This window comes from Eumetopias jubatus, unplaced genomic scaffold (assembly GCF_037043125.1).
Source record: "Eumetopias jubatus isolate StellerSeaLion01/CBP00866 unplaced genomic scaffold, mEumJub1_p1.0 scaffold_10, whole genome shotgun sequence".
Classification (NCBI taxonomy): domain Eukaryota; kingdom Metazoa; phylum Chordata; class Mammalia; order Carnivora; family Otariidae; genus Eumetopias; species Eumetopias jubatus.
In genome coordinates this window covers 28,159,962-28,173,769 of record NW_028274816.1, presented here as the reverse complement: position 1 = coordinate 28,173,769, position 13,808 = coordinate 28,159,962, and positions in this window count along the sequence as shown.

The window sequence follows — 13,808 nt, the reverse complement described above, 5'->3', positions numbered from 1 at the left end:
ATTACTGAGGAAGGGAGAGGAGGCCCCAAAGAACGCTAATCATGCTCTCGGCCAATGTGTGAGGCCCTGCGCAGTTCCAGACGCTCTGCCAGCTGGAGAGACAGCAGGGGACAACGAGGGGGGGGGGCTTGCCTTTATGCACCTTTCATTAGAGACACAGAGAGGGAGCGGATGTCTGAGTGTGTGTGAGGGTGCCTATGGCAGGGGCGGCCCAGACACAGATAAAACAAGGAACAAGGCCAGTGTGCTGGAATACCCGAAGGCATATGTAAACTAGGATGGTTGGGAAGAAGGGGACATCGGAGAAGAGACCTGACGGTGACCAGGAATCAGCTGGATGCGTCTTCCGGACAGAGGCGCAGGCACGTGCAAAGGCCCCGAGGGGAGGCCGACCCTGCGGAGTCCAAGCACAGAAGGGAGGCCAGTGTGCCCACAGCATGAGGAGTGAGGCGGAGAGGACCCAAGACAAGGCCGGAGAGGGAGGCAGAAAGCAAGGACACACAGCGCTTGGACGCCATCGTGACGAGCTGGGATTCTGCTCCGAGTGCAAAGGAAAATACTAAAGCGGGGAATGAAATGATCGGATATGCTTTTCCAAGATCAGTCAGGCTCCACGGCGGCGGGGAGTGGGCTGGAGAACGAGAGGAAAGGCAGGGCCAGGCAGCTGCTGCGGTAGTCCTAGAGGGAGGGCCTGGGGGCTGAGACCCGGGCGGTGGCAGTGGAGTCAAAGCCACGGCTGGGTGGTTCTGGAGGTGAAATGACGGAACTGACTTGCCAACAAACGGGATGTTAAAATGGGGCAAGGGGAGAGATAAGGATGATGGCAGAGTTTCTGGGGTAAGCAACTGGTGCCACTTACTACAGTGTGAAGGGCTAGGGATGGGGAGGGAGGCGGGGAAGGAGAGGGAGCGAGAGGGAGGCTGTGAAGGGGTGAAGGCGCGGGTGCACAGACAAGCGAACGTTCCCCTCTGAGAGGTCAAGTGCAAGACGCCGGGCGGGCACGCACGGGAAAAGGCCAGGCAGCAGCTGGACATCCAGGCCGGCAGCCAGGGGAACACGTGGGGTATCCGAGACCCGGCACGCCAAGGAACAAGAAGAGCCCTGAGGCTCCCCAGCAGATACAGCTTGGGAAGAGAAAGAAAGTACCGGACAGAGGACAGAGCGCTGGGCAGACGCACAGAGCATCTGGACAAACAGAGGTGGTGCAACAGACCAAGAAGGAGCCGCGGCAAGGCAGAAAGAGAACTGGGCAGCGGTGTCCGAGAAGAGAGAGAGGAAAGGGTTTTAAGAAGCGGTTCGCTACGGAGGGTGCCCGGGGGTGCAGCAGGACGGCCAAGGGTCCGCCCGCTGGGACTTGACAACAGAGGTCCTTGGTGTCCCCAAAGAGAACATTCCCAGGAGAGTGCTCGGGATGAAATCAGGACCAGAGCAAGCTCCAGAGCGAGGAGATGAGGGAGTGCAGACCACTCCTTCACTTTCTGCTCCGAAGGGAGTGGAAAAACCAGGCAGCAGCAAGAAAAGAATGGGAGCAGAGCAAGGTTCTTGGTCTATAAAGGCGCGGGCCGTGGAGACTGTTTCACGGCTGGCAGGAAGGGCCAGTAAAGGGGAAAGAGGTGGGTCCGGAAGGAGAGGTGGTGACAAAGAACGAGGTCCTGGAAGAGGAGAGAGAGAGAGAGGACCCAAAGCCGCAGTGACGGACAGCGTGCGCCGGGTCTGCACAGGCCACGGGCTGGAGGGAGACTCAAGGACCGGCAGGCCTCCTCCCGGAAGCAGGGGAGGCTTAGTCCAGGTGGGCTTCTCCCGTACCCTCGGGTGTCACATGCTGTGACCGAGCACACGTGTCTACGAGACAACTAGCATCCTAAGGCAGAGAAGGGAAAGGGTACAGGATCGGGCCCAGGGAGAATTACTCTCCCGGCAAAGCAGAGGCCTGTTCGGGAAACCGCAGACAGACCTGCCAGGAGACGGCAGGGTCACCGAGCATGGGGACAGGGGGGACTTCAGAGGAGAACCCCGGCAGACAGTGCGCCCAGCGGCATGCCACTACCAGCGCGGGCCCCACGGCGGGCCCCAAACAGCCCAACTTGTCCAAGGCCAAGGTGTGGGTGCCCGTCCATCACCACACAGCATCTCAGGACGGAGACCGAGCAAGGCCTACACCGCGTCCCAGGATAAATCCCACCCAACCAGGGCCGATGACTCGGCCACCTGGCGGTAGTCACCAGGCCTCACACCCTCGGTCCCTGTCCAAGGGTCTCAAGACAGAAGCTTCTTCCTGCAACCTCGTCTCCACGTGACTAATTTCTGTCCCTCCCTCCATCTCTCTCTCTGCGGTCCTCCCCTCCAGACCTCTCCACCGTGCCCTCCAGCACATCCCTCCCAGAGTTAAGCACCCGGCCCTTCGCCAGTACTGTCTCACCTGTCCCCACCGGGATGCAGCTCTTCTGAGGGAGCGGCCACCGCCACACGGCCAGCCCCACTCGACTGAGCTCGCCACGCGGGGGGTGGGGGGGGGGCAAGTATCCTCCTCCTCCTTCCTTCAGAACTATTACTGCTTGGTCACACGCGAAAAGGCCCAGTTCCTTTGGGGCTCAGGCTAGCAGGCACCCCCCTGCCTAGCCCCGGGGCCACTGCGGGTTCAGCCTCAGGCAGATGTCTGTCTACATTTGGGTTCTGAACCCACAACGCTCCTCCTCTCCCAACCTCGGACCCCACCCCCTCTCTTCCTCCCTTCAAAGCAGATAACCTGTCTCATCGCATCCCCTGAAACTCCACCGATAATCCCACTTGCATCTACAACCATCTCTCCTTCCCTGAGAGGGTCAGGAGTTCTCAGGAGTTCGTCGCCCCACAAGAGCCACAAGACCTCTCTCCCTCCTTTCCTGGGACCCAGCTCCTCTCCCACGTACCTTCGGTGCTCCGCTCTGACCCTCGGCGTTTTCATATGCTCAAGTCCTCCCTACCCACCAGAGAAACGGAACAAAAGCTCCATAACTGTCTTCGAGTAGCGTCATTTTAAAAATTCTAAATGGTAAAAACTATGGTCTTGGCAAAAAGCACAAACATAGGAGGCAGTAATGACTTCCCATCAGGGCGCCTGAATATCCAACTCCTGGCTTTGGCGCAGGTCGTGCTCTCGGTGTCGGGGGGGATCGAGCCCCACGTCGGGATTCTCTCTCCCTCTGCCCCTTCCCCCACGCACAGGCACACACGCACATGCCTGCGCTCCTTCTCTCTCTCAAGTAAATAAATAAAATTTAAAACGATGATTTCCCACCATACAAAATTACCAGTCCCGATGTGCTGCCCTGCTGCCCACCTGAGTGCCGCCGCCTGTCCCGTGTCCTTCTTTCCTTACTCCTCAGTGACCGCAGTCTGCCGGCCGTCAAGCCAGAACGGACTCTTTTTTTTTTTTTTTTAAAGATTTTATTTATTTATTTGACACAGACACAGCGAGAGAGGAAACACAAGCAGGGGGAGTGGGAGAGGGAAAAGCAGGCTTCCCGCCGAGCAGGGAGCCCGACGCGGGGCTCGATCCCAGGACCCTGGGATCATGACCCGAGCCGAAGGCAGTCTCTTAACCAACTGAGCCACCCAGGCGCCCCCAGAACTGACTCTTAATGTGATCTCACAGCCTGTCTTTTCACTTGACAAATACCTTCAGGAAAGGGCTTCCTACATGATCTGTCCCCTTTTCCCCGTTTCCAGTCTGTCCTGAACCCAGAGCGGTCGGGCTTCTGCCCGCCAAGCCAGGAACGCTGCTCTCACCAAGAAGGCTCATGTCGCCAACTTCCAGGGACACCGGCCCCACCTCACATCCTCTCCACAGCACTGCACATCGCCCATGGCTCCCGCTACTCACACCCTCTTTCCCGGTTTTTATCCTGACTCCCACCACCCTGGTCACGTCTTCGCTGGCTTCTCTCCCCGGCCCGTCCTTCCGAGTCCATGTCCCTCACGGTGCTCTGGGACCAGCTTCTCCCCTCGGGCCACCACTCTCCAGGGGGATTTCACTGCCTACCGTGACCGAGAGCCCACCCCACAGCGGCCCCGACCTTTGCGTCTGTACCTCTAAGCAGAACAATCGCATATCCACTTGGGCTCCCGAAGGTCAAACTGGGCACCTCCGACAGGGAAACCCATCCTCCTCAATCTCCAAATCTGCTCCACTTCTGTGTCCCCCAGTGACACCATATTCGAGAACCCTGGGTGTTACCCTGGGCTCCTCCTTTCTCCTCTCCTCTACGCAGCCAACCAGCGAGGACTAACAATTCCACAGCCACGTTTCCCTCATTCCCACTTCTCCCCATTCCCACTGCAGCTACCTGAGTACAGGCCGCCACCCTTGCTCAGATTACTGCAGAGGCTTCCTCCTGGGACTTCTGGGGCTTCTGTACACCGTTCTCCCCAACACCCCACAGTCCTTACACAGGACTCAGAGCCAGTCTTCTCAAAGGCAAATCGTGTTTCACGCCCCTGCCTAAAACCCTTCAATGATTTTCTGATGTCCTCAGGAAAAGGCAATCTCCTTCACAGGAAGGGCAAGATCCTTCACTCCCTGGCTCTCGTTTCTTATCTCTGCTCTCTTTCTCTGGAGCTACACGCAACCACCTGTAATTGACTCCTCAAACAGGACAGGATTCCGAAACCTCCGGGATCTGGGCACGCTGTTCCTCTAAACCTAACAGTATAGTTCCTGCCACTCTCCCCCACCCAAAGGTAACTGCCTCAGCTCTCGGCGTATCTGACATCTTACCAGACCTCCTCTCCCCCAACACGGGGTCAGGTGACTCTTCTATGTTCTCCCATCACACCCTGCACTTCTCCCAGCACAGAGCTTCCCGGACTGTGTCACGGTCTGTTCGCCAATCAGGGAAACAGCACAACCACCCTGCTGAGAATGTAGGCTTGAGAGAGAGGGAGACAGCCGTGGGTTGGAAAACCTCCCCCCACCTCTCATTAGCTCTTTCAGCAAGTTATGCCACATCCCTGTGCCTTGGGCTCCTCATCCATAAGGTGAGCTAGGACTACCCACCTCACACGGTTGCTACAAACACTCGGTCAGACAGGAAGGAAAAACATGGCAACGGGCACCTAAGCAGCACTCAGTAAGTGGTCCTTTTTAGTCTCCTATTATGATGGAGCTCTCTGGGAGCTGAGACCAATTATATAACTTGATCATGGTTTTCCCAGTATTCAGGGGAGGCACCTAGGAAATACACATTGCCGAACGGCTGCGAGGAGAGAACACACGAGAGGGGAGAAAGTTCAGTGAGGACTCTGGGATCTCAAGGCTAGCCCTCAGATTTGAGGGGATATCTAAATCACGTATAAGAATTCTTTAAAAAAGAAAATGGTAGTATCTTCATAGGCAGTTACAGTCGGCCAGATGCCGCTTCATGCCTACAAGGGACTTAAGGCTCACAACCCTACGAGGTAGACACTAAAGTTTCTTTCCTACACTTGACGAAGCTGAGGCACAGAGAAGTAACTCATCCGAGCTTCTCTAATGCCGGTGAGGGGCAGAGCCAGGAGTCAAACCCTGCCGGGCTGGCACCGGAGTCTGCCCTGGGATCTTTCCTCCCTTCTACCTTTCAAACAACATCAGATGAGTAAAGAAAGGGTACTTGTGAGGACACAGCCCCTGGCAGGATAAAAGGAACTGCAAATGTAGCAGAAGACACATGACAACAGTTGAGGCTCAAGATGGAATAAACAATGTTAAAAACTTAGGGTGATTAAAAAAAAAAAGCCTAGGGTGATAAGAACCAAGAAAAGGATTTGTGACCCTGTGTGCAACATGACCTTCAAAGAGTCACTGAAGAGGTGAGGGCAAACAAGAACAGAAAAGGATTTAAAGTGGATGCAAACAAAGAAAGGAAGGCACCAGAGTACCCAAGTAGGTTTGGCAGCAAAACCAAGGCAAAGTTTGCCGGCAGAGAAGGGAAAGTCGGTAGACAAGAAACTGAAGATGTCAAAAACAAAGAAATAAAAGTCGTAACCACATTTAAAATAAACACACACACCTAAATATATACATGTTAAGTTTTAAGTAATCTCTACACCCCATTCGGGCTGGAACTCATGATCAAGAGTCACATGCTCTTCCGACTAAACAAGCCAGGGGCCCCAAAAATAAATTACATGTTTTAAAAGCTAAGATGACCCTACAGTCTTTTCTGCTGAGAAGAAAAGTATCTGCCAAGCAACCTCGATATCGGGACTAGGTATGCTCCCATCCGCTTCCACCAACATGAACAAGAGGGCAGCTCCAGGTCCCTCTGAGCTGCTCCTCTGTATGGTCACAGCGTGTGCACAACCGGGCCGCTGGGGACTAGGAAGCCCGGCGGGTGGAGAGCGATTAACGACATTTCCCACACCTGCCTCAGCACAAGAGCCAGCAGCACATTTAGCCCACGCTCCTTCTCTGGAGAGTGGATCCTGCTTGGTCCTGGGTGTGTAATTCTCAACAAGTGCCACCAGCTGATCAGACAAGTTGAAGAAATTAAGACAAATCGCTAGCGCTGGCCAAGTGTGCCCCGTGGCCCGGCTCCCCTCCTCCTTCCCCCCGCGGCCCCGTACGTCACGCTTACACACACCGGCAAACTGCACTTGTAGATGCCCGAATCTAATCTCAGTGTCCTTCACATCGGTCCCGAGTGGTCACACATCACGAAGTCGGCTCACGGCCCTGGGCCTACACTCTTCCCCGTAACTCGGCCGCCGCACTCTGCAGCGGTCTTACAAGTGAGGGAGGCACAGGCGGACCGCACGTCTCCAGGCGGGAAAGCAACCGCACCCGCAGTGAAGGAAGACCGGGCGAGACCCGCCTCATGCGCGCTAGGGGCTTGCCCGAGACCGGGAGCCCGAAGCGAGGTCACCCCGGCCGCTCTGGACGTCGGCCTGAGCCGGCGGACGCCCCCTGAGGAGCCGGTGCGCAGGCCCCGGGGCGGCCGGGCACGGGTCTCCGAGGCCCGGACCACCTCGGCCGGACGGAGCGCAACCGCGGACAGGCTGACAGAGACGAGGCGGACCCCTCTCGGCCCGGGCCGCCGGAGTCCCCAGGCGACTCGGCGCAAGCGACGCGAAACGAGGGGCGGACGGGACTACCCCCGAGGGAGACCAGAGAGGAACGGGGGACGCGGGGACGCGCGCGGAGGGGAGGCCAGAGCGGCCCCGCAGCTGTCTTCCTTACCTGACGGGCCCCCGCGGGCTCCGCGGTCAGCAGCACCCCGGCGGCAGCGGGGCAGCAGCCACAACAGCTGCGGGGGTTGGGGGGTCCCGGCGCCAGAACGCGGGGAACGGGGAAGGGAAAGGGGCGGGGCGGAGGGAGCAAAAAGTTCCGGGGAAAGCCGGGGACCGCGACCTTCCGCGCTTTACGGGCCCCACAAGGGTACGCCGGCGCCAGATCGCTCCCGCGCACGCGCGCGCCGTGACGTCCCCGCGGCGGCCCCGCCCCTGCCACGTGGGGCTTGTTTGGGTGTCGCGAGGCCCCGCCCCGGGCCTCTGGGCGGCAGCCGCGGGGTCCGGCCCGGTTGACCTCTGCAGGTGGAGCCGGGACGTCCGCGGTGGGCCGCTCGCCGTGCCGTGCTGTGGGGAGCGCGGGGCTTCGCTCTGCCCTCCAGGCGCGTTCCCACTTCCGTCCCCGAGTGGGTCGCGGCTCAGAGCCACTCTGGTCCAGGGCGCCAAAGGGCGTCTTGGACCCGCAGGCGCTCGGCTCCTCCTGGGCGAGGCTCTAGCGGAGCGCGACTGAAATCCGCTCCGCGGGCCTGGCCCGACCTGGGAGGCGGGATTTAGAGGCCCTGAGCTCTGGGCCGGTCGTCACTCTGCGCCTTCCTGGCTTGTCTGGGCCGAGGAAATGCCAGTCCGTCTTCTGAGAAGGCCCCGGTCCAGCCCTCCCTTACTGTCAGTGGCCCCGTTTTCTTTCCCTTGTGGAACTCGTCACCCTGTACAGTCTGCGTTGGTTGGACTGCCTTTCCCGCCAGTTGCAAGCCCTGCCCTCTCTCGACAGAACCTCAGTCGTAGGCACGGCTGCGTTCCCGGCACGTGCAGCCCTGCTTGGCGCGTCGTCCAGTCACTAGCTCTTTGAATGGAGAGCGTTCGGAGGGTACAGCGGCCCCTGCAGGTTGCGCCACGCTCTCGTTTCCCTTTCGTTGAATCCAGGCCCTCCTCACCACCACACAAGCCCATCTTGTCTCCTTATGGCCTCTTTTGGCCAGGCACCGTACTGGGCGATGGGATTCAGCAGTGCACAAGAAAGAGAGGGCTTCTTCCATTCGCGAGTGGCAAGAAAGCTCCGGGGACCCCTGTGGCACCACGCCGGCCCCCAAGCTGCATACTTTCTACCCCAGACGCGATCGCCAGTTAACTCACACGATGCAGGGCACGTGAGTTCGGCCTGCCTGAGGACAGAAAGTCCTCTCTGGCTAGTCCGATACGTGAAAGTTTAAGACGTTCCGGGCTTCTGTGCTAGAGAAATACTTTAATGTTTCGGCTAATTGGTGTCACCTGACTGCCCATACAGAAGAGGAGATAGGGGCGCCTGGGTGGCTCAGTTGGTTAAGCGACTGCCTTCGGCTCAGGTCATGATCCCAGGGTCCTGGGATCGAGCCCCGCATCGGGCTCCCTGCTCGGCGGGAAGCCTGCTTCTCCCTCTCCCACTCCCCCCACTTGTGTTCCCTCTCTCTCTCTCTCTCTCTCTCTCTCTGTCAAATAAAAAAAATCTTAAAAAAAAAAAAGGACATAGACGAACTCATCTGAGGTGTATACCTGGGGAAGTCTTTTCCTGATGCCCAGACGTGGCAATTTGGGGAGAAGACCTTCACAGGCTTCCCTGATGAGCAGCTTGACCTATGCCATTTGCAGGCTTATGAATTTGGGAGAAACCTCGCTGTCTGTAGGAAACGGTGGGTGAAGTAAAGTGATCATTAAGGTGTTCGTCCCGTTCTGTGGACAAGCAGTGAGTGCTGAACAAGCTGTACAGATTTCTCCCTGCTTCCCTCAACCACCACTGTTTTTCTTCTCTCTGCAATGTCCTAAGCCTCCTTTTCTTGTCAACGTTGATTCTTGTACTTTGTAGGCTCTCATACCCACCAACTGCACTATTCTTCAAGAGGACTGGATATTTTAATCTTTTTTGGCTACTCCTTGTCCGTGAAAGGTCGGAGTGGTTTCCTGTACGATACTTCACAGAGAAGAGCATCCCATGCACAATCACACATGTCCCGGTAGGACTTTATTCGCCTGATGTTTGGATTCACCTTTGCAAACCTTCTGCCTTGTTGGTTTTCTGTCTCTCAAGGACAGAAAGTACAAGGGGTGGGGAGGGTATTTCTGGCATCTCTTTCAAAAGATCTCTGCCAGGATCTTTCGATCCTTTGCGCACCAAGAACTGCACCTGGGAGCACCTCTCTTCTCCAAGCCGGGTTCTCGTGCCTTATCCCAGAATGTCCCATGGTGGGTGTAGACAGGAAAGAGAAAAAGAAAGTGACTTCACTCATTCTGAGGGTTCCCATCCTCCTCCCAGAGTCTCCCGTCCCCAGATCAAACGCCTTTCTGCAGCTTCTTTCAGTCAAAGGGTTTCTAGCAGCACAGTTCTCCCTTCACTCTCGGGTCTACTCTTGGGATCTGGGAAATGCCATTGTAATGATTGTACAGGGCCGTAACTCCTTATTTACCTCTGTAAGTGTGCGGTTCGCTCAGCCCCTTCCCGTCCCTGGGTGGCGACAGCACGAGGTCCTGAGGACGTTTGAGGCACTTTAGGGGATGGGATCTTTCTCGGGAGCCCTGCTGATCTTAGGCACCCAGAGCGACCAGCATTTCTGAGTCCACGAGGGCGGTAGTGACATCGTGCCCTGTATTTCTATCAAGCCGGATTTTAATTAAGATGTTCTTTTCACGCTACCAGGTTTGTAAGTGAATAAACAGACATGTTCATTACTCTGGCCGTGGCTACTTGTGAAACGTTCTTCATCTCTAGTGGCTGTGTGTCGTATTTGCCATCACAAAGGCTAAACGTGGTACATAAAACCGTTCGCATCTGTGTTAGCAGAGTGTGAAACGGAGTCTGGACACCCACGTACGGCAGACACAGGTGGGCACTACGCCACCGTCCATGCAGTGGTGGCGTGGCTGGGGACGGAGAGCCTCCGTTCCTCCTCCCGAAGGTTACGAGGACTCACACCTGAGTCTTTAACCCACGAAACCGGTGAACTAGTCGAGTAAGAGCTGAGCATGTGCTAGACGCCAGTGGGGGTGCCTTAGAATCGTCTGGGGCACCTAAAGCAATCCCCTCCACGTGAATTGGAATCAACGGGGCTGGAAATCTGATCAGTATTTCTCCAGAGACTTCCAGCCACTTCTCTTGCGTCTCGAAACCACTGGATGCCGACGGTTTAAGAGTCCGCAGGACACATGGTAGTCGTTGAGAGATCTGTGGGTTAGGGAGGACTTTCGCTGGTCCCTGAGCAGGACAGGGTGTTTCTTACACATCATCCCATGTAATCTTTATGACAGTCTCAGGAGGTGAGGTTTTAGCAGATGATGTAGACTCAGAAGGAACATGACGTTTCCAGGATCACACAGCTTGGGGGAAGATGTGGAAATGGACCCAAAGGTGCTGCATTATAGCACAGGGCAGGGGGCCAGGAGGCCATTTGAGGCTGGGGACAGGGAGCGAGGGAAGAGCACACAGTGTAACAGGGAGGCGCTCCCTGGCTGTGGTACACTGGACATTTTCAGTCCCTCGTTCGTCTGCCCCGTGAGCTTGCAGCGCATGACCGGCTTGGAGCATAGCTCTCGCCCTGTCGTGTTGGTTGGCGTCAGCCATGCTGGGACCTTGCTTTAGAAGCTAGGCAGCCGCCACGGTGTGCAGGGGGCGCGACCGAGGCCTTCAGGCGAAACGTGCGTGGTCACCAGCCCTCCTGGGCGCTGCTGTCATCATTAGATGGTGCCCTGAGTAGCCACCGTATCTCGGAGGATCACGCGGCATGAGCGACAGACACGGGAAACAGATGGGACCCCGACCTGAAGCAAAGCCCACTGACCCGCAGCCTAAATCGGCTGCCCAGCCAAACCGTAGTCACCGCAGGCCCCTAAGCACGAGGCGAAATGCTGGTGGAAGGCACCAGGTCTCGGGCTGGTTTGTATGCCGCCTTGTGCAGCTCAAGTACGGGGTCTCTGACAGTGTAGCCTTGTAGGAATGATGCCATCACGGCCTCATCCCCTTGAGGACTTCTCCACTCACTGCCAACTTGGAGTCACCGGTCTCTATTCCGCTCATCCAAGCAATGTTCCAGCAGCTACAGGTGGGACTCCCACGGGCTAACATGTCAGGAACAACCTCGTCATCCTGTCTTCCAAGTCTCCTTTTATTTCACATCCACGAACCGTCAACCGAGCCCCAAGCCGGGGCGTCATCTGGTCACCCCCCTGGCTTCTCCCTGTACCTCTAGTTCATCGCCCAGCTCAACCGAGTCTGTGCCTCCAGATCTCTCGTCTCTCCTGGCCTCTCGTTCCTCACCCCCGCTGCTGGAGGTCAGAGGGTTGGCATCCCCTGCTGCGATGATCATCCCTACAAGGGTGATCCCTGCTTCTGGTGTCACCCCATCCCCACTCGGCAGGGTTGCCTTCCCCACGCACGTCAGATCATTTCACTCACTGGCTTAACCTAACAGCTCCTCAGGACTCCCCGTTGCTGGGGAGACGTGTTCAGACTCCTTAGCGTGGCGGAGCACGGTCTCCATGGTGAGACCGGCGGAGGTGCCCCAGGGGGCTCTGGGGCCATCTGTGTGCGAGGCTGGGGCCCGAGTCCTGGCCCATTTGCCCCCCGTGTGCGACTGATCCCATCTCACACCCTGCTCTCAAGTCCCGCTCCGCCAAACACATCTTCTGCTCGCTAAGATGCCCTTCCCGGCACCTGTCCTCCTGTGCTTGGGGAAGAGTCCTGACTTGAGAATCAAATGATCCCCCATGGCCCCTCCCATCAGCCTGGCAGACGCCTCCAGAATTTCAAAACCTCAGCCCACCATCACCAGCATCTCCCCGGGGAAGCCTTTCCTTCCCACGACAACTGGCCTCCCTTTGGGGTGCCCACTCTACTCTTTCCACCTCTGTCTTTGCTGGTTCTTTCCCCTACTCGTTCTGTCAGTCCCTCCGTGGAGGACCGGCTTCTCTGAACCCCCAGCATCTGGTATCGTGCCTGGCATCTAGCACATGATCGAGCGAATGGGGGAAAGTGGCGAGCAAAAGCTCTGTTTGCCAATCTGTAAAATGGGGATGATGTCCTGGCCACAGAGAGCAGGGGGCGTTCGGTTACTGCAGCTGGCCCTCCAATGGACCAGTAGGTGGCGCCGTGACCTACGAATGAGGGTTCCTGGGGCCTCCCAGCCCTGCATCTGGAGTGTGGGTTGTCAGGATGAACTAGAAACCCAAATCAGACTAATCAAATCTCCCCCTGAGAGGTGACACCCCATGTGGTCCCCGTGACTCAGGAGGGGCTGAGGAGAGGCTCCTTTGGGCAGCCTCGAAAAAAGGGATGTGCCCTCCGGCGCCTGGGTGGCTCAGTCGTTAAGCGTCTGCCTTCGGCTCAGGTCATGACCCCGGGGTCCTGGGATCGAGCCCCACATCGGGCTCCCTGCTCCGCGGGGAAGCCTGCTTCTCCCTCTCCTACTCCCCCTGCTTGTGCTCCCTCTCTGGCTATGTCTCTCTCTGTCAAATATATAAATAAAATATTAAAAAAAAGAAGAAGGAAAGAAAAAAGGGATGTGCCCTTTCCCTCCCGCTGTCCTCACCTGGAGGGGTCTGTGGATTTAGGCACCTCAGACACTTGGATCTGGGGCATCCGCTGACTCAGTCCCCCAGAGTCCAGGGTGGAAGGGCCGTGGTCCTGTTTGGTTAAGAACGTGACTTTGGAGCTGACCTGGCCTGGGTCCGAATGCCCGCACTGCCTCCCCCTTGGAGTATGACACCGAGACGTTACCTTTCCCGAGCCCCCTCTGTAGTTGTCAACAACAGAGACTATAGAGAAAGAGAGAGAGGGCCATAGAGGATGTGTGTATATACAGAGAGATTTGTCTTAAGGATTTGGTGGCGGGCAAGTCTGAAATGCAGGGCAGGCAGGCAGGGTGGGAAGCCCAGGAATCATTGATGTCGAGGGGGCATAATTCCTTTTTCCTCTGGAGACCTTAGTCCTTTTCTTGAGACCTTGAAGTGAACGCTTGAGCCCCACCCACGTTACAGCGGGTGATCTGCTTTAACCAGTCAACTGGTTTCAATGTTAATCACATCTAGAGAATACTTTCACAAGAATACCCAGACTCGTGCTTGACCAAACATCTGGGCACCCTGCCCTAGCCATGTTGACGCATAAAGTTAATCATCGTAGCCTCTATCTACTTTCTTGTAAAAGGGGCAATGACACCTTTTCTTCCTTCCTTCCTTCCTTCCTTCCTTCCTTCTTTCTTTCTTTCGTTTTTGGCAAGACTCAAATAATGTGGATAAAATACTTGGCTCAGAGCACAATTTTCAGAGCACGACAGCTGCTTTTCTTACCCTTGCAAGGTGCGCTGCATGGCCTGGCACCTTAGGGGGTGGGAGACGGTGGGGAGATGGGCAACACTGAGTGATCCAAAGGGAATGAGAGTCATGATGCTCGAGGAGCAAAGGGTCTGTTCAGCAGATGCTTATGACAAAAGCTGGGCTCGAGTCCCCAAGTGCCACTAAGGCTAATGCCTTTTAACTGAACTTATCATGACCTGTTTACTAAGGACCTGGGCTTGATGTAAATTTATTCCAGGATGTACCTGGGA